This window comes from Danio rerio, chromosome 16 (genome assembly GCF_052040795.2).
Source record: "Danio rerio strain M-AB ecotype USA chromosome 16, GRCz13ab, whole genome shotgun sequence".
NCBI lineage: Eukaryota > Metazoa > Chordata > Actinopteri > Cypriniformes > Danionidae > Danio > Danio rerio.
This window is the reverse complement of record NC_141036.1, coordinates 37,936,772-37,963,520: the sequence shown is the minus strand read 5'-3', so window position 1 is coordinate 37,963,520 and position 26,749 is coordinate 37,936,772. Positions and strand designations below refer to the sequence as shown.

General features: G+C 35.6%; 1 protein-coding gene and 1 long non-coding RNA gene across 12 annotated transcripts in view; one reads left to right on the top strand and one right to left on the bottom strand.

The window, feature by feature from the left end:
* The window catches only part of LOC147840340 (uncharacterized), a 357,076-nt gene that overhangs the window by 44,837 nt on the left and 285,490 nt on the right, over positions 1–26,749 (bottom strand). For 3 of the 9 annotated variants that reach the window (XR_015511615.1, XR_015511626.1, XM_087287350.1), the window contains one exon: positions 8,410–10,250. The exons of 2 other annotated variants lie outside the window; for them this stretch is intronic. The gene's annotated coding sequence lies outside the window, so the exon portion shown is untranslated. Of the gene's footprint in view, positions 1–4,325; positions 5,117–8,409; positions 10,251–26,749 lie in introns of those variants that run through there. 4 more of the 9 variants (XR_015511619.1, XM_087287363.1, XM_087287361.1 and 1 more) reach the window with 3 other exon arrangements.
* Positions 493–25,251, top strand: LOC147833391 (uncharacterized). 3 transcript variants are annotated; one of them, XR_015511639.1, is made up of 6 exons: positions 543–618; positions 713–769; positions 6,285–6,375; positions 9,179–9,253; positions 22,196–22,270; positions 24,628–25,251. It is a non-coding gene; the product is annotated as an uncharacterized LOC147833391 (long non-coding RNA). The 3 variants fall into 3 exon arrangements; XR_015511638.1 differs by having other exon boundaries at positions 24,625–25,251; XR_015511637.1 differs by lacking the exons at positions 22,196–22,270; positions 24,628–25,251 and having other exon boundaries at positions 493–618; positions 9,179–13,921.

Here is a 26,749-nt window from a genome sequence, read left to right as displayed (position 1 = left end):
TTTTTCTGCGGACCCCACAAATAAACAGGTTGCACATCTAATTTAATGTAGCCTATAAAATTAATATGGGACTGCGGATTTAAAACATTTAGATATAACGAAGAGTAAATATTAATACTTGTACACATTTTAAAACTAAAATCCACTCACTTGTTCATTTGCAAATCAGTAGGCTTCATTTCATTTGTTGTCCTAAAAACTCATATTTAAGTCAACTGATTTTTTACAGAGTCCACACAGAGCTGCCGTGTGTTGACAATATCTTCACTCGAAGCATTTTTCTAAACAGTAACTTCGAGAGAAATCCAGTGTTTCTCCCTTTTGGCCTCCTCCATATTCCTTTCCCGGCTGATCTGATTATTTTTCCCTTCACGTTTTGTCCCAATAGCAAATTACCAATTCTATGAATTGCAAAGCAGCCTCGGAGACGCTGAGGGGTAGAGAGGGGGAGATGCGAAGATTGAAAGGGATCTTTGCAAACACAATCACGTTCTTAAATGGAAATGTGGGGCTTTAAACAAATCTTACATCTCTCCTGTTCCAGTCGTCTAAAACTCCGCAATCAGGCACACGTTCGACTCCATCTAAAACCACAGCTTTTTTTAGAAGATTTTTTTGGTATCACTTCTATTTAAATTATTTACCTCACTGTATTTTTTAGTTCACGTTCGTGTTTGTCTGTTTGTCTTGCTCTTATGGGGTGTTTCCACAGGCTTTTGCGAGGAAAGTGCCGGAGAATTCAGGCGTCAAACCAAACGGCTTCTCTGTGGTAAGTTTGCACACTGCTTTTCCTCTCTGTCCATCTGCACGAGCTTCGCGCGTTCATGGAAGTGTAACCTAAATGATGTTCTTGGGGTCACAAGTGCTCGTCACCACTCTGTCAAAGGCGTGGTTATGTAAAGCCGCCATTTATTTATTTATCACATATGCAATAACACTCGCAGGAGAAATATTGCAAGATATTTTGAAGAGCAGCTGACGATAATGTGCAATTTATAGACTACTATATTAGGAAAAAAAGTGTCGGTTAATTTAACATGTTTTTAAATGGCTGACACCTGTAATGTAACTTAAATTATGTAGCCTAATGTAGCCTATCAATTTTACTATAACGCATTTCGTTGTGTGTTTTCATTTTAAATCAAAGCTTTTAAACTAAGATTTATAGCCTATATGATAAGAATTGCTGAACTTTACACATAAACTCCAAAGTGTTTTTAAGGGTTAATATTATAATTTCATATTTTTAATCATGAATATTTTATTTCTCTACAATAGTACTATTTTTATATAAAGTTAGACGCATTGGGTTTGCGTCCACGATTAATTACAAATTCAATATATTTTTGTGCCTATATACCCTAAGGTTGAAAATTAACATGAAAATAATTCAAAGTTATAATCAAGCAGGCTTTTTATTTTAATCTAAAGCGTGCTGTACATCCGAATGCAATTCAGTGGCCGGTTCTGCCCCAGAGATCCGCGGTTAATGAGGATGCTTCACTGTACAGTTGCTCTCATTTGGAAGTCTATAAAAAGAGCGGTCATTTATGCCCAGAGAGCTGCGTAACAGTAGCAGCACAGTCAAACTCTTCGTTAAGTTGGCCAGCGAAAGAAAGTGGTTCAAAAAGCGCCCAGATGCTTCCCTTTTCCTTTGCAAAGAATATGGCCTTGTGTGAAGCGAGGTGAATTTTTCCTGGGACGCACGAGGTTGCTATGGAGAACGGTTTGAAAGGATCACACTGATCCTGCAGATGAATGATTTGCCATACAGGAAAAGACAAATAATAGCCCTTGTTTTGTAAGATGGCTATGAAAGACAGTAGGGAACAATTGTGGCCTTTGAGTATCCAGGATGTACTAAATCTGGTTCCAGGATTTTATAGCGTAAAGTTTAGGAAAAAGTTTTACCCTCGATTTTCTGTATAGGCTATACTTAAATATTAAATGATATAATTAAATAAATTTAAAGTCTTTGCTGGCAAATTTCCTTTCATTATTTTTGCAATTCGTTTCAGCTCTATAAGTGATTTTTAATGAAGCTACTCTGTGTAGTTTCACAAAAATTTAAGATTCTAGTGGTCTGGTCTTCTTTTCTCACGGCTCACGCGTCTGTAGTCACGTGCTTTAATCTGCACGAGGGACCCCCTCCACTTGAATATAATTAGAGTCTGCTCGGTCAAACCCTCCATTAACCACAGGCCGTAAAAGTGCACAGGAGAAAAGAGTTCAAAACACAGCAAATATACATGGCGTTATCTATGGGTGCCAAATGCTGAAACAGTTCATTATCATAGTAGAGATTAAAAAGTTTTATTGTTTTGACCTTTCTTGTATTTCACATAGCTGTATCAGCATTAGCCTATGTAGAAATAATGAAAACGCTGCATGTTAATGAATTTTATTACATCAACACATTGTTTTATCACTACTCTGATTCGATCTAATAAACAAAGCTAGAATGTTACATCTTTACAATAATAAATCTGTTGTGAAATAATTGTTAGATGGTAATATATTAACTGAGCATTTAATTGTGTGTAATGCATTGTAACAGGTGTAATGTAGACGTATTAATAATAATTAAAATGTTACATAATAACATGAAATAAATAAATAATAATTATGAATCTACTGTTTTATTGTTGACTTTGTAGTGAAAATTTAGAGAGGTAAAGGGCAAGACAATTAACTTTTAAACGCCTAAAATATACAAAATTCCTCATGAACTAATTTTTACTCAACTCAAGGAAGTTCTAGTAGTATAATGCTGACATATCGACTCAAACTGAAATGAGTGTTTTAATTAAAGATTCGTTCCACTAAAGATTCACCTCTCATTCCATTTACCCGTTTGTTTTTCACCGGCTCGCTTTGACAGACATGCGTAATGGGGAGCCGCGCTTACCGGCTAGCCACGAATTTACAGACACATCCTGCGCTTTTTCAGGTACCTCTTTCTCTCCTTTTTGGTTAATGAACTCAGGCGATTCCGCAAGCATCCCGAGGGAATGAAACGGGAATGTTTTCCTTTCCGTAAAAGGTGTGGGCTATCTCTCTCCAACTCTCGACTTATCTTTGGGCTAATTACGCGGGGCCCTGAAGACGCAAGCATGAATATTCATGTGAAAGCACCGGCGCGCAATTAGCCATGGAGTGAGTTCCTAACTTCAATCACTGGCCAGTGCAAAGAGAGAAGGGTACTCTTCCCTCACAGTCAGAGAACAAGCCTTTTTAAAACATAAAGTGTATGAGAAACAGCTAAGAGACTAACCTGACTTTTTTTCTCTCTCTACATAGTTAATTCTAAGCGCAGTCGGTACTTTTTAATGGATGGCAGCCCTATTTATAAATTATAGGCTACCCACATTCAATTTTTCCATTACCGGCATTTCTGAATATATAAAGGTTCAGAAGTGCATTAAGTCGGTCTAGTATTTTTATAAACTAAACGATGTTTTTAAATCAACTTTACAGTGTCCTAGACTGGGGGTTTCAAGAGTCATAGACCCAGGGACCTCCATGCAGAAACTTGGTAACCTAGGGACCCCTGCTACAGAAAGTAATATTTTTCATTAAAATATTAACTTTATTATATTACGTGGTTTCCCACCAGAACATACTGTTAATTTAAATTGTAAACAGAAAATTCTTTTTTTTTTTTACTCATCTCAGTTGCAGTACCTTTACAGACCCCCAGGGGTCCCCTGACTGAAAGCCAGAGTGTTTTTTTAAACGAATTGGATGCCAGATAATATTTTAACAAAAATAAATGTGAATTATTTTATAGTGTTGAGGGTGACCATCAGCTTATTCTTTTTATCCAGTGCAGGTTTCATTCTGAAATCACTGGAAATATCACTTTTCCCCTTTAAGTTTAAATCCAGTAAACTATATTTATCAATAATTGGCACAAATATAAAAATGTGTTTTTTTTTCCAAGCAAAAAGTTGTCCTGAAAATGTATCCTGTTTCATTTAAGGAAAAAAAGCCACAAAAATGTAATTCAATGTAATTCAAATGCAACTAAACCCACCCAAAAATAAATAAATAAATAAATAAATAAATAAATGTAACAAAAATGTCATAACTGATACTACTAAAACTGTAGTACAATAATCATTTCATTTGAAAACAAAAAGTTTTTTTTTTTTTGCATTTTGTCACTATATATTAAACCTAGATCTAGACTGAACCCAGTTGTCACTAAGTTTTTAATAACTTGAAATATAAGAAACATAATTGTATGACCACGTAAATTTAAATCATTTTATTTTTACGCAAGTATATTTGTCACACTGATAAGTAATGATGGAACTTGGGTTCTCCCATATTTTGTGATTTTATTTTCACAACAGTTATTAAAGTACATTAAAATACATTCATGCTTTATATACATAAAGCATTTCAGCAAATTTACATCTTACTTTAACAATAGTTTTCTTTGTTTATTTTATTTTTAAGAATCCAGCTTTCTTTAGTTTCTTCTCAGAAATCTCCTTTTTACTCGTACAAAGTTGGGCACTGCAATCTCTGTCCATTCTGTCGGCCAAGGCCTCGATCCTTTGCTTTGAATTGAAGACGATCTTTATTCAGCCCTCTTCCGGGTGCACTTGCCACACTTCCATAAAGACGTGTTTATGTATGTATGTATGTGCAGAGGGGAACAGGGAGCTTTTGGAGGGGGCCTTGTGAGATAAGCAGTGGAATTTGTACCGTCTGAATATGGATGGCAGCCAGACCCTTGGTAAGCAGCTGATAGAGTGGTAAACAGCTTGTGGGCTGAAGGGGTTAGAAACATGCTCCTGAATACATTGGGCCTCTCTTCCACTGACTGCCGGGCACAATGGTCAATCAAATCAACGTCACTTTCCCCTCAATCCTTCTGATGCGCTGGGTTTGTAATGTTGGACAAGCTGCCACTACACCCATCCGCTCACTTATCAACCACTGACATTAATGTTCAGGCCTAGTGGAGGATTGCAATCACAAATATTTTTCGCTTCACTTTTACTTGATTTAAAATTGTTCTGTGGATCTCAGGACTTGACCTTTGAGTTATACACTACTGTTGAATGCTTGCTTGACTGGAATCCTAAATATCAAACTCCAGGATCTGTCAAAAAATGACATGCATGATGGAAAAAAACGATAGGTACCTTTTATCTCCTTTTAGGCTAATGATCGCAAGGTTAATGGTTTGGTTAATGACTCGTTTTTGTGAATGATTGCAATGGCAAATATTTTCTGTAGTTTTACTTGATTTTTAAAAACTGTTCTCCGGATTTTAGGTCTGGAAATCTAAATATAAATCTTCAGAAACTTTTTGAAATTGCTGGGTTGTGTTATCCCAAATAGAAGAAATATGGAAAAGCCCCCCCCCCCCCCCCCCTTTACCCAATTTTTAATATAGCTTTAACTCATGCATAAACACTATCAATCTTCATTTACAGTATTGCTAATTGTTTTTGTTCACCATCACATTGACATAAATTCATTGCATGATTGTTTGTAGCATTCCAAGCTATTAGAATGTTCACTCACCGGCCACTTTATTAGGTACACCTTATTAGTACTGGGTTGGACCCCCTTTTGATTTTAAAACTGCCTTCAGTTTCTGAAATACTCGGACCAGCCCGTCTGGCAGCAACAACCATGCCATGTTCAAAGCCCCTTAAATCACCTTTCTTCCCCATTGTGATGCCTGGTTTGAACTGCAGCAGATTGTCCTGACCATGTCTACACGCCTAAATGTATTGAGCTACTGCCATGTGATTGGCTCATTAGAAATTTGCATTCACAAGCAATTGGACAGGTGTACCTAATAAAGTGGCCAGTGAGTGTATATAGTCTTTTATTATTGTTTTGTGTTACAATGTACATTATCTAACCACCTAGAAATTAAATCGAATTTTTAACCCAGCAGTTTTGTTTACCCATATTTTATCCACATTTGGGTTAACACAACCCAGCATTTTTAGACTACATCTCTCTCCAATCTTTAGTATAGCTTTAATTAATAAATGAACCATAATCAAACATTGTATACCACTGATCAGTTGTTTACAATCACATTCGGATGAAGAGAAAATAAATAATAGCATGGTTTTCTTTCTCAGCTATTAGAATTTACATTATCTAGCCATCTAGAGAACATTGGGAAAGGTTTGATAGTGACTGATTTGTAACAACTTCTATAAATTGTGAGCATGATGTTTTATAGATTTATGTTTATAATAATACACAGCTTGATGCTGATCGAGTTTCATCATCTCTCCTGACAGGACTAATGGAGCTGAAAGCTGATGATGATGATCGAGAAAATATCATGCAAACATCATTTGCCATCAGTGAAAGCAGATCTAGAGATAAGAGGTGATGCTCATCACATTGTTAAACAGAACTGTGTATTTATTTTTGTAACTACAGCTAATACAACGAAATAAAGCAACAGATATTGTTGATTAGCCTGAATTTTATTTATCTTGTTTTGAGGACATGAAAAATTTTTAAAAGGCAAAACAATTGTGCCATTTAACCCATGAAGAGTGTGTTACCATTAATAAAGCTTGCAGAACTTCTTTTCTAGAGGGAATATGTATAGGATGCAGATGTCTACTTTAATGTTTCATTTAATTATTTTATGGGCTAAGGGCTAAATAAGACTCTATCATCATTCAGTGTAGCAGATATATTTATGTAAAAACAAAAAAACAATTCTGACATGTATTCATTGGAAATACATAACATTTACATTTCAAACTATTTAAGAAATCTTGCAGACAGTGGTTTAAACAATGCAGACTCATGACAATTTGTAACTTTTTGATTTAGTTGCTAATTCATTGTAGTACAATTTGCTTATTCCCCCGTGTGTTTGAGTTTGGGGGTAGGGTTTGGGGGCACACTTTTTTATATAAGAATTGAATAGTTTGAATTCCTACAAATTAGCCACTTTTCTAACAATACATAAAAAATTACGTTCCTTGTGAGATTGGTGAGTCTTTTAATGCCATCTAATGATACTTGTTATAAGTATGCATGACAAGGTTTTTTTGTGTACTGTATGCTGTTGTTACACAGAATGAGATTCACTCCCAAAAAATTTAACAGAACACATTCTAATAAACATTAAAAAAAAGGTTCATTACATTTTTATCATTTGTACAAAATCCAATTATTATTTATCTTGATTGTTCTTATGGTCAAACATATTTTACAAGACTTAAGAGAATCGCAATCTATGTTTTAATCCATATGTACAGTTGAAGACACAAACATTTCATTCTCAAGTGATGTTTAACAGAACAAAGACCATCTTATTATACACTCACCGGCCACTTTATTAGGTACACCTTGCAAGTAGTGGGTTGGACCCCAGTTTGCCTGCCATTCCTCAGAGGTATTGATCCATAATGACATGATAGCATTATACAGTTGCTGCAGATTTGTCAGCTGCACATCCATGATGCGACTCTCCTGTACCACCACATCCCAAAGGTGCTTTATTGGATTGAGCTCTGGTGACTGTGGAGGCCATTTGAGTATAGTGAAATCATCATCATGTTCATAAAACCAGTCTGAGATGATTCGCGCTTTATGACATGGTGTGTTATCCTGCTGGAAGTAGCTATCTATCAGAAGATGGGTTTACTGTGGTCATAAAGGAATGTACGTGATCAGCAACAAACTCAGGCTGTGGTGTTAGCACGATGCTCAGGATGGATCCATGCTTTTATGTTGATGCCAAATTCTCACCCTATCATCCGAATGTCGCAGCAGAATTTGAGACTCATCAGACCAGGTAACGTTTTTCCTGTATTCTAGTATTCTATTGCAGAGCCTGTGGGAATTGTAGCCTCAGTTTCTTGTTCTTAGCTGACAGGAGAGGCACTTGTTGTGGGCTTCTGCTACTGTAGCTCATCCAACTCAAGGTTGGACGTGTTGTGTGTTCAGAGATGCTCTTCTGCATACCTCAGTTGTAACGAGTGGTTATTTGAGTTACTGTTGCCTTTCTATCAGCTCGAACCAGTCTGGCAAATTTTCCTCTGACCTCTGGCATTAACAAGGCATTTGTGCCCACAGAATTGCCGCTCACTGGATATTTTCTCTTTTTTGGACCCTTCTCTGTAAATGCTTGAGATGGTTGTGTGTGAAAATCCTAGTACAGCAGTTTCTGAAATACTCAGATCAGCCCGTCTGGCACCAACAACCATGCCACATTTAAAGTCACTTAAATCACTTTTCTTCTCCATTCTGATGCTCGATTTGAACTGCAGCAGATCGTCTTGACCATTTCTACATGCCTAAATGCATTGAGTTGCTTCCATGTGATTGGCTGATTAGAACTAACAAGCAGTTGGAAAGGTGTACCTAATAAAGTGGCCGGTGTAGTGTATTTTTCTTCTAAAAAAGTCATTTCTTTTAGTTTGTCTGGAGAATTTTTTTATTGCACTTTTAACTAAATACTAGTATCTTGCAAAATATGTAGTAAAATATTATATACCGTCTTTATGATAAAGACTAATTAAATGAATTAGAATGAGTTATTAAACCTACTACGTTTAAAATGTGTTGGAAACAAAACGTCTCCGGTAAGCAGCACTTGGCAAATATTTGAAAAAGAATGTCAATTTCACAGGAGAGTTAATCCTTTTGTCAATAATTTGAAGTGTTAAAGTTTCCTATTACATATTCTAATTAATCGTCCAGCATCAACATCTGTTTACTACCAAGTTACAGAAGTGTCATTATCAGTAAATCCACAGCTGACTCTTTACTTTTCTTTAATCAAACTTGGGAAAACAACAGCAGGACTCCTAAGGACCTTGTGCAAAGTATTTAATAATCATTATTCAGTCACTTAAATATTTGATGATTAATTCGACCACCCTTTGTGGCTTTCCTCACGTAAGCTATCTGTTGCGTATGAGGATTTTAGGATCCGTCTCTCCTCCCCGATGGCAGCCAAAGTAAGGCAAAGCCAAAGAGCTCCACATGTCACCACACACTCCAGAGAGCATCTAGAGGCCCTCACAAAACTTATTAATGACTTGCTTCCTTTTAATTAGATAGTAATTCATGTTAATGCATGCTTAATGAACCCAAATCGTTCCCTTCGGTCATTCCACTGTGTTTACTCATTCTGTCTGTTTTTCCTGCTTTTGTGTTTTATTAGGCTCAAAGGGGACTGAGCAACTCGCTTTCGACACATCTGAGGAGTCCACTGAAAGAGCTAATAACGGGATCAAGGGTATGCATTTCCACCGTATGATATCAAGAAAGCGCTTCCCCAACAGATGTTTTGAGATCAACACAACATACTTGCGATGAACTTCAATGTTTGTGTGTTTTTGAGGGTACATCTATAGTATGACTCTGAAACAGTCAGTACATTTCCATCGACAACAATGTTTTTGATGCCATGTGTTGTGATGCCATGATTCATTTAACACTTTGATTAAGAATTCATCACGTAAACAGGGATTTTTCATTACCTTAATCCAGTTCAGTTCATACTTAGTTAAGTAATCACGAGTCTAATGGGATGTTGAGTATAGACCCTTTTCACATTTCCAGGTTTCTTAGTAGCGGAAGTCATCAAAGTTGAGAGAACTTAGACCGCAATTAATGGGAGAATACGACAATTTTTTTTTACAATCTTATTTGCCGAAATAATAAAAGGAAAAACTCCACAATGATGTTATAAAGACTTTCAGAAAAATGAAAAAAATTGTGTGAGACTGATGATGGCAGACAGAAGACGCTGCTTTAGAAATGCCTGGCCCTCTGTACACAGAGTGGGTCATAGAGTAGCTCTTCCCTCTTTTTAAAAATGGCCAGTAGTGTTTTGTAATTATCACAGCTCTGCTGGGGAGAGTGGTTGAGCTCGAGTGAATAAACCAAAGGGGGTGGGACATGTCAGATACAAGAAAGCATTTGATTGGTCAGAAGATTTGATCAGAAACTGAAGTATGAGGTGACGTCATAAAACTTGTTGATCCATTTGAGCGAAAGTGACACACTGCAAGGGTTTTGATGTTTTTATCTTCTTAATGAAAGTTTTGTATCTATTTTGGAGCACACAAGCTTAGAGATATCCTTAAGAATAACATACTCATACTTACATTCATTCATTGTCTCTTCGGCTAAGTCCCTTTATTAATCAGGAGTTGCCACAGTGGAACGAACGGCCAACTTATCCAGCATATGTTTTATGCAGCGGATGCCCTTCCAGCTGCAACCCATCTCTGGAAAACACCCATATACAATCATTTACACACACATACACTACAAAAAATGTATCATGTGTTTGGACGGAAAACCGGAGAAAAACTCCACACAGAAATGCCAACTGACCCAGCCGGGACTCGAACCAGCGACGTTGTTGTGAGACAACAGTGCTATCCACTGTACCACCACGTTGCCTGATACTAACATCTAAACTCTCTTTTAATTCAAAAGGACTTTAAATACTAATTATTTAGACACTTACACTTATAGGATGCCGCTGTATATGACATCTTATGGTCATCATTTGGGGTGCGAACTCTCAGAGTCCATTGTAGGTATTCTCAAGCTGTTAAGTGTTCATTGGTTGTACACTTGTTATTTCAGTGCATTATGAAATTGAATGTGTGCAATTTAGAATATCCACTTTGGTTTCAGACACCACTACAAATAGCGCTGGGGGATTAATCAAAAAGTAACCGAAATCATCATTCCGAACCAATAATCCATCTAATTTTTCTAGTTAGATTTTTTTCAATTACTTACTGTACCTTACGGCGTGTAGAGTCACGTGACCCTGCTCTGTTTGTTACTATTGTGTTACTTTTCACTACATTGACGATGATTGGAAGCTGCGCCAGAGATGCCTTAAGATGGCAATAAAGCTGAAGTCAGAATTATGAGCCCTCCTGTTTATTTTTTCTCAAATTTCTGTTTAACAGGAGAGAAGATTTTTTTCAGCACAATTCCAAGCACAATAGTTTTAATAACTCTTTTCTAATAACTGATTTATTCCATCTTTGCCATGATGACAGTAAATAGTAGTTTACTAGATTTTTAAGACACTTCTATAGAGCTTAAAGTGACATTTAAAGGCTTAACTAGGTTAATTAGGTTAACTAGGCAGGTTATGCAAGTTATTTTATAATGATGGTTTGTTCTGTAGACTCTCGAAAAATATAGCTTAAATGGGCTAATAATTTTGACCTTAAAAATGGTTTTAAAAAAACTAAAAACTGATTTTATTCTAGTTGAAATAAAACAAATAAGACTTTCTCCAGAAGAAAGAATATTATCAGACATACTGTGAAAATTTCCTTGCTCTGTTAAACATTATTTGGGAAATATTTAAAAAAGAAAAAAAATTGAAGGGGGGCTGACTTAAACTAAATTTTCGATAACATCAAAATTATTATTTAACATTTGTTTACAGAAGATGCAAGACATGAACTGTTTGAAATATTATTTGCAGGATATGCAAGAGTTATGTTAGTTAAAAGAGAAGAGATGCTGCTTGTTTTCTACTTTAATATGAAAACTGTGTGACTGTTGTGAGTTTTAATTTGAATAACTATTAGGGCAAAAAAAAAAAAAAAACATAATATTAAATAATTGTTCATTAGTTGTAATCAAGTTAGTCAAGATTTAAATTTTAGGCCAAATTGCCCAGCCCTAACTACAAACGGCTGCTACCTCAAGTAGTGCACTATTGGACATTGAAGTGATTTAGGATACAACCTATGACATTGAGCAAATTTTTATGTCCGCCATCATCTGTTTGCATGTTTTGGAAATAATTAACTGCACTTGAAGTTTTTGTAAAATTAAAAATGAAAACAGTCAACACTTTTTATGATACCATAATGAAGATGTGAAATTCTAAAGCAAGTATCAGATGGCATTGCATTAATGCATCAAGTGTACAGTATGTACTAGAACATGAAGCTAATATTCAAAAAGGCACTCATTTAAACACCTTATTGATAACACTGTCTAATTCAGAATAAGGTAAATAATTTGATTACTGACGTCCATGTAATCGTACCCAGGTCAGTTCCAGTCCAACGACCAGACGCCAAGTGTTCCTCTCTCCATGTCGTCTGTGGTCAAGCACTGGACTGAATTAAATTAGACTGCTTTTAATTGAGGATTGACCGATCTGAGAGCAGCTGGTGCACGGGTCAGTCGAGATAGCAAAGCGCTGAATCCCCCAGGCCCCAACTGCAATTTCGGCCCTGCGGGTCCTGGAATGGACTGGACGGCCAGAGCATGCTGGGAATGCATGGCTGATGATTAGCAATAAGAGTTTATAGGAAGGCTTAGATGAGATTTGGCTTGTTTGCTTGAGTGGAAAGTGTAACGCACGCACACACTCAGAGCCTGTTCCTGTGTAGACTCAGTGTAAATCGGCTTAAGGTTTGCACCTTGCCGAAAATCTCCTCAATCGCCCCGTCGACACAATTAATCGCTTCATTAATTAACAATCGCTGTGCAAGATACGCCACCCCGACTGTGTTTTGGCAAGCACACAACTTACAAGCAGCCCTCCTTTTCCTTTGCACATTCTCTTGTTTCACTCCTCCCACCCGCTCCACTACTCTCCTCTTTATCTTTTCTTCTGCTCTCCTTTTCTTTCGCTCCTTTATAAGCAGCATTGCAAAAGCCGACTCTGCTGTTTTAGCGAGAACAGACGTGCGGTTCTCTCCGCAAAGCAGGTCGGAGCGCTCTGCTAACATTTGTTATCTATAATCCTGCAGGTCCCCGCGCAAAATAAGCGTAGTAAACTCTTGCAAAGCCCTAATCCCTCCATTTCTTTTAGATGTGCTTTCTCTCTTTCTCTCGTGCTCCTTTCTTTTCCATCTGTGGGGTAGGAAAGCTTTTTCTTAAGAGGAGGCATCTTTGCGGCACCTCTGAGTTACAAAACTTCTTTTACACTCAAACAATCATACATGATCCCTTTTTTGGCAATTACCTTCAGTAGGTACCTGTCAGTGTGCTGCTCTTTTTATTTCTCTTTTGTGTCACATGTTTTAGTCATCTGCCAAGTTTAGATGTCATTTCAAAAATTGAAAACTTAAAGCATGGAAACGGTACTTTAAAATGTGTTGTTCCTCCCACATTGCTACCTTGACAAAGCATGTTTTGTTTGAAAGATCTGACAGTCAAAGTTCTGTATTTGTTGTCTGTTTTGTGTGAAGCAGTATTTTGATATATAATGATATGATAAATGATCAAATCTGGGCAGCTCAGTGGTTAGCAATGTTGCCTCACACCAAGATGGTAGCGGGTTTGAATCCCAGCTTGACGAGTTGGCGTTTCAGTGTGGAGTCTGCATGTTCTCCCCGTTTTGGCATTCCCCCACAGTCCAAAGACATGCACTATAAGAGAATTGAATAAACTAAATTGGCAATGGAGTGTATGTGAATGAGAGTGTATGGGTGTTTCCCAGAACTGGGCTGTGGCTGGAAGGACATCTGCTGTGTAAAACATATGCTGGAACAGTTGGCAGTTTATTCCGCTGTGGCGACCTCTGAAATAGAGATTAAGCCGAAGGAAAATTAATCAACGAATGATTGAAAATAATTTTGGCATAACGCTTAAACAACGTAAAATTTTTATTTGGTGATATTACCTTTAAATTTGGAACATAACTGCAAAAATACACAGTTTTTATTACAATATATTTACTTATTTTATTTAAATAAAAAACATATTTAGTACAGTACATTTTCTTTACAGCAAACTTAGAATTTAGTAACCTTTTATGGCCCAATTTTGCATTTTGATGTAGGTTTTAAAAAGAGGGTGATAGTTAAGATGTTAAAATGATCTTTGTGACTTGCTACCTTTCTTTTGCTTTTGCGATTAAACTGTCTGTGATGCAAAATCTCTCTTTACTTTAGAAATGCATAAAAAAGAGAAATGAATAAAAACAAAATAGAATAATATTAAAATAATTGATCTCCATGTGATATTACTTCAAATTTGGAACATAGTTTAGTTAGAATTTTTGTTTTTATATATAAAAAAATATAAAGAATACGGTTTAGCCCTATTATACACCCGGCACAATAAGGTGCAAGACGTGTTTGCCACAATTTGTTGCTATTTTCATACTAGCATTTGCATCACTTTGTGGACTCACGGGTGTGCCAGTGTAAAAAAGAGGTCTGTTAAGGCGCATTGTTGGCGCATTGCTATTTTGAGGAACTAAAATAGACAGCGCAATTGACCATTGGTCTAAAGTTAGTTATGACAAAGAAAAAATAAATGAAATAAAAATTCATGGATTAAAATGTTACAAATATTATTATTTTCTATGTGAATATAAAAATCACTGCCTCCATGCCTTCATCTCAGGGGGCTTTTTTCAGTTTATTCTTGACAATTTGCAGTTGTATTACAATTATTTGCATATTTATATTTGTTTGAATAAAAACAAGTTTAGATTTGTCCACCTGTCAAGTTTTGGAGACGTATGCATCATCATATGGGGCATTAGAATAGGCCATGTGCTTGGATTTAACTCAGTTCTTTGACAACATTTCATTTTTATTGCTTTTTTATTAATTTGCTGGAAATTAGAACTGAATTTAGATATAGCTTTGAAACAAAAAAAAGTAAAAAGAAAGTAAGGAGGACAAAACGGAGGAGGCTCATTCTTTATCCTCACACAGATGGTTTGTTAAACTGATTTCTCTATAGTTAAGTGTTTCTCGCAAGTCGTGCAATGCAACTGACTCTTAAAGGGAATCAGAGACGAGACTCTAAATTGGTTTAATGCACGTAATGCTCAAAACACATCCATAACTCATTAAGAGAATAAGCACAACCCTTAGACCTTGCGCCGAGGAGCAGGGCATATCTTTCTGTCCTTAAAATAGCAAAAGTGGATTCAGACACGCTCTTAATGCTTTTGTGCCATGCGGTTTAGACTTTGCGCCTAGATCGTCAAAATAGAGCCCTAGATTCCAAAATATTTTTTATATTTTAAGAACTTCCTTAAAACTTAAGAAGTTTATATGTTATATATCTATAAATATAAAAACTATGTCAGTATATTTTCTTTACACTTATCCTTAACTTTTAATCCTTTAATTTTACAAATGTTTCATCATAAACAGCGATAATCTACAGAGCAATACTCTAAAAAAAGCCAACCCGGCATACCAAACACTTCAGCTTATACAGTGCAATTCCTATATCTATGTACAAAAAGAGGGTTGACAGGAGGTTAAAACGATTTTTAAACCTGAAGAATCAGTCCGCCCATGCTTTCATGAAAGTCTTTATTTGCCTTTTCGACTCCTTGTGTGTGGCTCACATTCACTGCGAAGCAAAATCCCACTGCATTTACACTATATACACATTTCTGCGTTAACTGTCGATGTCAGTTAATCTCCCTCATGCTGTTGATTGCTCTCAGAAAGGCATGAATATGTGGAAAAAATCTAACTTTTTCTTTTGCCATCACTCTCAATTATCTATGCGCTGATTTGATTTGAGTTCGATACTATGCAAATTATCTACATGAATGCTCTTGTGCAGTTCGGCTGCATTTTGTCTTGGTCATGCACACCCACACATGCAGCGAGCGCATCTGAGTGTGTGTTGTATAGTGAGTAATAGCAGGGCTCAGTGGAAGGCTGTAGTGTTGACAGCATGGTAAACGATGCAGCCTGCTAGCCTGCTAATCACACACACCACATGATAATGAGAACAAGCGCTGTCCTCCATAACACACACACATACACACACTACTAACCACAGCAAACAGACACTCTCACACACACTGACCCATACTTCTACAGACAAATGGAAGACATAATGGTAGCCGGAGGCAGTGCATGGAGCATTTCTCCCTCTCTCTCAAAGCAGGCACATCTCTATCGCTTTACTGTCCTTACACACATACCGACAGACTTTTCTGTCATACTAACTTTTTATCTGGAGAACTTGAGTCAAACTTATGCTAAGAAAGTGACTTGGTCTGACAGAAATGTGAGAGAATCTTCAGCAGTCTTTAAGACAGTGTAGTTTTAGATGAAAGAGACAAAAAAAATGTTTTATTTGAAGTAAGAAAAATGAATAAATGCAATAATGTTTGATAAATATTATGAGGAAAAAATACATCATGATAAGTAAATTGAATTGATTAAATGTTTTGATATACTATTTAAAAAAAATGTGGGGTGAGAATTTCTACATGTCCATAAATGAACAAAATAAACACTGTGTTCGTAATTTAGAAAATGTCTTCTTATGTTCTAGAATTTATTCTTTTGGTGATATAATCTGAATTTTACTTGAGTCTTTATTGTCACCTGATTATTCCGAGATTGTTCTAACATGCTGAATGGTTGTGCTTTTAAAACAATATACAGTTGAATTTAGAATTATTAGCCCCCTTTGATTTTTTATCTTTTTTATGATGATGTTTAAATGATGTTTAACAGAGCAAGGCAATTTTCACAGTATGTCTGATAATGTTTTTTCTTCTGGAGAAAGTCTAATTTGTTTTATTTCGGCTAGAATGAAAGCAGTTTGTAATTTTTTTAAAATTACTTTAAGATCAAAATTATTAGCCTTTTTAAGCTATATATTTTTTTAATAGTCTACAGAACAAACCATCATTATACAATAACTTGCCTAGTTACCATACCACCCTAGTTAACCTAATTAACCTAGTTAAGCCTTTAAATGTCACTTTAAGCTCTATAGAAGTGTCTTAAAAATATCTAGAGAAATTTTATTTACTGTCATCATGGCAAAGATAAAATAAATCAGTTATTAGAAATGAGTTATTAAAAATATCATGTTTAGAAATGTGCTGAAAACATCTTCTCTCCGTTAAACAAAATAAACCTGGGGGTTAATAAAACTTCAACCGTGTATGTTTTTTCAAAAACACACCATGTTGTATTTTATCTTGCTTGACATTTGTAGAGATTGTACTTTTTGGGGAGATTTTTTGAAAACTCAAAATATGAGTCTTACATTCTCATATTTAAAGGTCACAGTTTTACATTCATCCTATTTTGCTAAATTAAGTCATCTTGCTGAATAAAGAAAAAAAATACATTTACAAGTTCCCTTTTTTCTTAAATTTTAAGGTATACTTCAAACATGCTAAATATTTTTGCCCTCAACAAAAATAAGCATTATGTTGTAAACAGTTTAAAAGTAACTTTTTTACTGTCACTTCTGACAATTAAAAATAATTCAAATGATTAATTTCTTTTAAAACGTATACACACTTACCGGCCACTTTATTAGGTACACCTGTCTAATTGCTCGTTAACGCAAATTTCTAATCAGTCAATCACACTGCAGCAACTTAATGCATTTAGGCATGTAGACATGGTCAAGACAATCTGCTACAGATCAAACTAAGCATCAGAATAGGGAAGTATGGTGATTTAAGTGACTTTGAACCAGTGCCACTCCAGTCAGCTAAGAACAAGAAACTGAGGCTACATTTCACACAGGATCACCAAAATTCAACAATAGAAAATTGAAAAAATGGTGCCTGCTCTGATGAGTCTCCATTTTTGCTGTGCTATTCGGATGGTCCAGTCAGAATTTGGCTTCAACAAGAAAACATGGATCTATCTAGCTTTGTATCAATGATTCAGGTTGGTAGTGGTGTAATGGTGTGGGAGATACTTTCTTAGCAAACCTTGGACCCATTAGTACCAATTGAGCATCGTGTCAACACTACAGCCTACCTGAGTATTGCTGCTGACCATGTCCATCCCTTTTTGACCAAAGTGTATCCATCTTCTGATGGCTACTTTCAGCAGGTCAAAGTGCAAATCATCTCAGACTGGTTTCTTGAACATGACAATGAGTTCACTGTACTTAAATGGCCTCCACAGTCACCAGAGCTCAATCCTATAAAACACCTTTGGGATGTGGTGGAATAGGTGATTTGCATCATGGATGTGCAACTGAGAACTGCGTGATGCTATCATGTCAATATGGGCCAAAATCTCTATGGAATATTTCCAGTACCTTGTTGAATCCACCACGAAAGATTAATGCAGTTCTGAAGGCAATAGGGGGTCCAATCCATTACTAGTAGGGTGTACTTAATAAAGTGGTTGGTGAGTGTATATCACATGTGGAATATCTTCTTTATAAAGAGAAGTGGAGGAATTGAAAAAAGAAAGCAAACCCTTATACGCAGGTTAGCGGCTAATAGATTTTGAGTAATGTCTCCTTTCCCAAAGCTGCTGTGAGCCAATGACAGAATTCTATTCAATTTTTGCCTTCTCCCCCACAACTCCAAAGATCTTCCAGCTGCGGATACAACAGTCCCTACTTAGTTAACCCATCAGGAAAATTTCTGTCTCATGCAGGGTTGGAAATAAGGGGAAAAAAAAGTCACCTTTCAGTACACAACACAATCAAAGACTACCTGTCAAAATCTCACCACTTTAAAGGCCTCTGAAATGCTTTGCAATGTGCAGCTTTGTTTGATGTGTGAGATGATTTCAGCTGATGATTTCCGCTTTATCATGAAGACTGGGTGGGATATATTGAGCAGCCCCTCTCCTTTTTAAAAATAGCCAATAGCGTATTGTTTAAATTACCTGCCTGCCAGTCACATACAGTATATCTCATGAAAGCCACGGTTTTTAATAACAATGTTTGTATAACTATTTCTCCACTTTAAAATATAGTCTTTAATGTAGAATGCAAATGTGTCTATGTTTGTGCTCTGCGCTAACTCTCACATAGAATCTGCTCTGTGTCTATGTATGTTTGTGCAGCAGCCGTTTGTATGACATTAATATGAAAGACATCATTCAACTCAATGGAAAACATTTACATGCCATTTATCCCCTATATAGTGCTCTATGTTCTATTCGCCATACAGAATTGATGTGTGTTTGTTTTTTTCCCTTGTAGGCAGAGGCAGAGAGGTGAGTGTAGATGTGCACAGCAGCTATTTGGGGATCTTCCCCTCATTATTAAGAGGACCAAATGTGGAGTTCAAATAAACATGGTTGAACACCCTTTATTCCTATTATTTTTTTCTTTCTTGGCAAACCTTTATAAATACTGTTACATTTGAGTCAATGACTTCAGCCACATCTAATAGGGGGTGGGATGCTTGAAATAAGAGAGCATTTTATTGGTCAGAACGTCCAAAGAGAAGCACAGTGATGTCACAAAATAATTTATCCTTATTGGCTGAACTGGGAAATGTTCTGGATGATTTTATCTTTTAAACTAAAATTGACTTTTTTTTTTGAAATTTTGAACACACTATAAGCTTAAATATAACTTTAAAGGGATAATTCACCCAAAATTGAACATTTCCTCAGCATTTACTCAGCTGGTTCTAAGCTTTTATTAATTTCTTTCTTCTATTAAACATAAATGGCTGTTTTTTATTCAACTCTCCTTTAAAGCATATCTTCCTTACTAAACAACAAAATCATTAGTGCAAGGCACTTGAAAAGTAAGTGACAAAATGATAAAGCCTTTTCTAACATGGTTATTCTATTAACCTTGATCTCTGCGAATGAGCGGGTGCCGCCATTTGAACCATTTTGGATCGAGACCTCCGATCTCATTCACTTCTATTCATTTTTAAATGTTAAAAACAGCTCATTTTGCTGCTTGAAGTTTAAAACTGATATTTTCTTATTATATTGTACTTTGCCTTTATTGTCATGCAAACACTTGTTTGTAGAGTAAATAGTTTGACCATTTTCTGCTGTTTATTATTCCAAGTCATTTCTCTCATAGGCAACTGAATTGGAATCGCAAAAACAAGTGCACTTCCGCATTGAAGAATAAGGTCAATAAAGCAGCACTGAGACGTTTCAGCCACACTTGCCTTCATCAGGGTAGCAAATTCAGACAAATCTGGTTACCCTAATGATGGGAAGGGTTGCCAAAACGCATAGGTCCTGTTAGCCATGTTATTAAAGGCTTTTTAATTTTTACACTTACATTTTGAGTGCCTTGGACTTGTTTATCTTTATGAACCCCTTACACAAGGAGCACCGAAACATTAACTTCCCCTGAAGCACTTTTGGTTTGCTTTTGGATATATCTTCTTTACCGAGAAGAAAGAAACTCAAAAATAATGACAGTCTCAGATTTATGTTAACTATCCATTTAAAGGTTAATGCTTACTGCACAATCTCCAACAAACAAGTTGGCTGCTGGATATAGAATGTTATTTTAAATTACTTATTAATTCACTTATTTTAATTGTAAATCACTGTCATGTTCACACTGCCCCAACAATTGGCATGCACAACAATTACATAATTATTAAAATGATCCTTCTCAGGACTAAAAAATAATTTATGTACAGTCTATCTGGTCCTTCAGATTACATCAGGCTTTTTTGCCAGATTTGTTGGAAAATCTTATCACACTGCTCCACAATCCAACAAATGCAGATTGAACATGTTCAGTCTGTTAAAAAACAAACTAAAACTCCAACCAATGGCAACAGATGCCCACAGGGGTACACACCGATCCAACAAACTGTAACATACTCAATAGTTGGTATTCATCTGTGTGGTGTGAATTTGCCTTAATAGAACATTTGAGTTGGACAGTATAGAGTTTTACTATTTTTTTTTAAAAATCATTCATCATGCAGATTAAATTAAAGTTAAGCAGCCTGAGAGAATGAATTCGGGTTAGAGATAGATTAGGAGAGTTGGGAAGAAGGCCTTAAGAATATACATGCATGCTCAACTAAAGTAAGACATAATTTAATGCCTTAAAGCCCTCCAAAAATCTTGAACCATATCCACTTATAGCTGTTCTTGGGATATTTAGAAACTTAGAAATGTTTAACAAATATGAAACACAAGCCATGATATTTGGTATGGTAATTGCCAAAAGGGTGATTTTTAGAAAGTGGAGTAATTAATCTGTACCTACACTTGGTATGTGGGGTAGAGATCTGGTAAACATGATTGCTTTGGAGAGGTTGAGATATATCAATAATGATACATTGGAGATATTTGATCAAACATGGGGACAAATATTAGAACACCTTAAAGCATTGGAAGAAATGCAAGCATAACTATATTCATAATCTATAATGTTTTTAATTATGTGCCCAAACTATTATTTGACAATAAAACTAGAGTCAGAATAATGCATTTGTTTTTGGTAATACAAGAACAATGTTACTGGATAATTACTTTTATTTATGATTTACATGCATTTGTCTCTGTGTTCTGTCATATGTTAGAGTTTTTATGTATTGTATTTTAAATGTATTATTCCTGCTATGTATTTTTTTCTGTTCTATATTTTGTTGTAGTTTTATAAAATGCCAAAAGCACATAAATAAATGTTTAAAAAAGAATCATTCAGCCAATCTAGTGGCTTGGCAAGACCAAATTTAGTTTAGCTTAGTATAGAAGTATAATCTCATTTTGGCATCATAATCAAGGGACTTTGCTGCAGTACCAAGCTTACAGCAGGCACACTGATATTATGCAGTGCTGTAACCTACACTGTAAAAAAAATGCATGGTTCCACACAATTCATTCATCTTTCACATTTAAATGGCTTGAACATAAAAACAATTAAGTTGTCTCCCAAAAACATACACATTTTAAATAAGTAGAATAAAAAGCAAAAGTATTTTTGAGTGTAGTTACCTTGCTGAGGACTATTTCAAGCGTTGTGTAATAGTATTGTACCTGCTGCAGCCATGGTATGGCAGCAAAGTTCCTTGATTCTGAGATGCTAATGGTCTAATCTGATTCAATAGTTTATGCTAAGCTAAGCTAAAAGATCGACTGAAAGGATTAAAAATGGTAAAACTCAGTTGTTTATCTAGAAGGCTTGTAAAATGAGCCTATTTACAAAAATAGTAGAGTTCCTTTACGACTAAAATATTGTTTCTAAGCCCTAAAAAAAAACTTTAATTTTGATATAAGAGGACTTTAAACTTAAAGGTCATTTACAGTCTCCCACTTCTAATATCCCAGACATTTGAGGACTGTTTCAGAAAGCAGAAATAACAGGACCGTTTGTTGCAAATTTTCAGTATAATTATCTCAGATATTAATTATAATATTGCTTCCTGGCTCACGTGCGCTCTGAGGAATGGAGATGTGTGAATGGGTTGGTTCATTTGAAGTGAGGTGACGCTTCACACAGTCCCACATTCACACTTGTGTGTATCTCGCAGGGTGCTTGTGTGAGCAGGATGTTGACTGGAGCAGGTGTGCAGCCTGTGGGCATTTTCTCTACCATATGCACTCAGGTAAGGCCACGGGGCGAGATGTCACCAAAACAGAGACACATCCCAACACTTCATTCTCTTTTCCCCTTTCTCTCTCTTTCTCCCTCACAAACAATCACATGAAACAGTCTGATTGTTTAATGCTTAATTTACATTATTATGATTGTTATTAATAGTGTTTCTGTATTTTAATTTAATTAATAGTAGGAATGCTCTGATCGATAATCACATTTTACGACTTTATCGGTACTCGCCAGTGTGGCTGACCTCATGAACCATGCACGAGAGATGGTCTCTTTGTTGCAAGTTCAGCTTTTGTATTTCCAGTGTTTTAAGCTGCCGCGACGCAAGCAGAGTTATCACCCCTAGTGTCATATCCAACTTCATGACCTCTCCCGAAAACTCTGGGACTCTCCCGCATTTCCGGCTCCATGATCCCCAAAAATGCGTTAAATTACCTAGAAATCATGGCGATGAAAGAGAATGAACATGAGAACAGATCGTGAGAGGCACAGTGATGTTCTAAGCCAGGGGTCACCAAACTTGTTCCTGGAGGACCGGTGTCCAGCAGATTTGAGCTCCGACCCTAATCAAACACACCTGATCAAGCTAATCAAGGTCTTACTATGTATCCAGGCAGGTGTGTTGAGGCAAGTTGGAGCTAAACCCTGTAGGGGCGCCAGCCCTCCAGGACCGAGATTGGTGACCCCTGTTCTAAGCATTACTTTAGTTAGGTTAAATGAATACAGCAGTAAAGAGTGCACATCTCCCTCTCTCTAATTGAGTGATCTGTTGTCAATAATTGGAGATGAGCAAAATATTTGAATGGTCTTGCATTTATTTAGGCATTTTTACATATAACAAATGAAAGTTCTGTGTTTTAGATAGGATTGCAAGTTCACTAAAAGCTGACTGGAATTATTAGATAAATAAAACTTAATATTTTTTTTAACATAATATTTAACAATATAACTGCTTGTAGTGTATTTATTGCAACAAACAGTAGTTTATAGGCCTATTTCCTTTCAGTAAAGAAGCATTAGAATAAATATTAGAATGCATTTAAACTTCTTTTGCTTCAAAAGTGCGCTCCAGATTTTTTCTTAATTGAAACATGTTGAATTCTTCTTTCATCATTTGTAATGTTTCCAAATTGCATTGTTTGTATTTGTTCTTAGCAATTTTTATATCTGTGTTATATTCATTTCTGTGGTGGTTCATTCCGCTGTGGTGGCCTCTGATAAATAAGAAATTAAGCAGAAGTGAATAGATGGACTATTTTCTGTAGAGCTGCTTCTGGTCATGACATGTTCATGCCTAAATGGTTATAAGAGGTGTGTTTAGGGTATTATGTGCAGCATCCCTAATTTATTCTCTTAGGTAAGCCGAGATCTACTCTTAAGGTTCATACTTAGAGGGAAAATGTGCCTAATGCATTTTAAAGCATCAGAGTGGGTTCTCTGTATCGGCCGATCACCATGACAAGAAATCGGTATCGCCTGCAAAAATCTTGATTGGAGCATCCCTAGTATATAGTATTTAAAAATGCATTAACTGTTTTTATTAATCTATTTATTAATATTAACAACAACAATAATATGTTATTATTAAACTAAATACTACAAATACTTTATTTACCTTATTTTAGTGTCAGGTTATTGTACTTTTTATTAATATTTTAATTTAGTAACGTTATTGATTCCAATAATTTTATTCTGTTTTAAATTTTGTGTCATCACTCAATACTTCACAAATTTTTCCCCCTTCCTCACTCTGTCTCTCTATTTCATTTTAATAATTATAATAAAAATGTAATTACTAATTAATATTTGTAGTAGCAATTATAATTGTATTGCTGTTGTTATTATTATTAATACAACTATAAATTATTACAATGTAGTGATGTTAATAATGACATCATTGCTGATATTATTAAATAATACTCCCACAAATTTTTATTTTTTTATTATTTATTAAAGTGTTAGAATTTTTTAATAATGATTGTCATTTTCATTGATTGTCATTTATTTATTTGTAATTAGCTATTAATTATATTAGCTTTAATTAAAAAAAAATAGGACTTATTACCTTGGTGATTTATTTGCTGAGTTAAAGTTTTTCTATTTACTATCTCAACAAAATTATTTAACATTTATCCTTTTAGTTTTGGCTAACTATAATAATCCTTGTTTTTTATAATTGATAATGGAGGCTATGCTTAATTTATTTTAAAAAATCATGCTAAAATGCACTTGACAGTTATTCATTTAGTATCACGCCATTCTTAAAATGCCTTGAATAAAGAAGGAAAAACAGCAGGAGTTTGTAAAATGTGTGTGTGTTTTTTCTTTTTACCTCTGCTACTTCTCATTTAGCAGGAGATTATGGTCAGTTCCAGTAGGGACAGTTTCCCTCGAGCAGCCTGGCCTACCATACTCAGGGGTGTTTGGAAATTAACCTGCACCTTTTGTACTGTCATCCCAGATCCTTAACCCATTTGTGTTGCTAGTAAAACGGTAAAGCTACTCAAATGACAGAGAGAGCGAGTAAATGTGTTTGTGTGTAAAACGCATCAAAGCCATTTAGAATTTGACCTCCTGACACTGCTTAGAGGCAGCTTTTCTTTAGTAGATTTGACACGCTCTCTTATGCGCTCACTTAAGTTTGGATTTTTTTTCTTCTTCTGGTTGTTAAGCCACATAACTGGCAGTGCTGCTGCTTTACTGTATGTCTGCCCTGTCACTGTATGTTCAGAGAGCTGTTGCATCATTTCTTTCTACAATCTAGAAGTGTAACTTTTTTTTGGTTATGCTTACAAGCAGTGTCTAAAATTGACTCTCATTAAACAACAAATGTGAGTAAAAATACAAGTCAATAAATATTGGCCAGTTGATTTATTCAATTAAAGTCAGCTTATAAATGCAATTTCTTTTGTCATTTCTGTTTAAAGGTTTGAAATATTTGTACATGAACAGCCAAATAAACGTTTTTCATCTGTTGTGAAATAATTGTTGTGTAGTTTTATTCAAAATGCATAATTTTCATTGTTTCTTACATGCAAGATTCTGGAATTTAGCCAAATATAAATATCAGATAGAAAAATCAAGGGATAGTGCAGGGTTGTCAAACTCAGTTAAGCTTAATTAGCTGGTTCAGGTGTGTTTCATTGAGCTTGGTAATAAAATATGAAGGACACTGGCCCTCCAGGACCGAGGTTGACAACCCTGTGATCCAAAATCAAATTGGTTTAAAAAGTTTGATTTACACTACACCTTTCATAAATTCGGCATCAAGATTAGTTTAGCATTTTAATGTTAGTTTTCTATACATTTCAGTTTGTTAAATCAATGGTTTTGCTAGTTTTAGTTTTTATTAAGTAAAAACATTTCTGTAGTTTTTCTATATTTATTTTCAGTAATTATAGATAAGCATAGTTATTAGCATAGATGAGAGCAAAGTTTAATGTTTGCATAGCTTTCATTCTCTTATGCAAACCATAACCAATAAACCATTAACTTAGTAATAAAAATTAAATTATTGTTTAATATTCATGCATTTGACTGATGTGTTTAGCTCTAAAAAAGCAGCTACTGTAATTTCTCCAAAAGCCTCAGATCTGATTTTCCATAGAATTAGAGCTCCTTAATCATGGAAATTACTATTATTTTTTGCTAATTTTTATTGTATTTCAATTAGGCTCGTCCGAAATCGCATACTTTCATGCTATTTAGTATGCTAAAAAAAGTGTGTAAGCCAGTCGAGTAGTATGTCCAAATTTTTAGAAAGACAGTATGCAAGAAAACCCGATGACCTTCTACTTCCGGAGAGATTCTGAAGTGCGCATCTGATGGATGCTATGCTATCTCGTCATGATGTACCGTGAAATAATTCATGAATGGGAGAAGCGACGCTACTGATGCGGGTAGGTGATGACAAAATGGCGGATGTAGTACATCAAGTTCAATTCATACTACTCACATTCATACTGTTTTTAACAGTCAAGTAGTACGTTTAAATTTAAATGTAGTACTTAGTAGGCGTCTTTGGACAGAGCTTTAGATTTCCAGTGACTGTTGTTCGTTTCCTTATTGTGAACAATTTTTCTTATTTCAGTTAATAAAAATGTTTTTTTTAGACTAATAGACTTTTGGGCTGCGTCCGAAAACATCTACTAAGAAGGTTCTGCATTTGAATTTAAACATACTACTCAACCGTTAGAAAAGTATGTTCCATAGAGTATGAATGTGAGCAATATGAATGAAATTCAGACATACTACATTGGCCATTTTGTCATGATCACATGACCTACGCGCGTGCATTGCATCCTGTCACGTGCACACATAGGGCTCAACCTGTGCAGTGCACATGCCCTTTTTAGTCTTGGATAGAAAGTGCCCTTCCATAATGATCTGAAGTGCCCCAGCAACCCCATAAACCCCCCCGGTCTTAAGTTCGCGCGCGATTACCACCCCCCCGCTCTTCAGTTCGCGTGCGCGACAT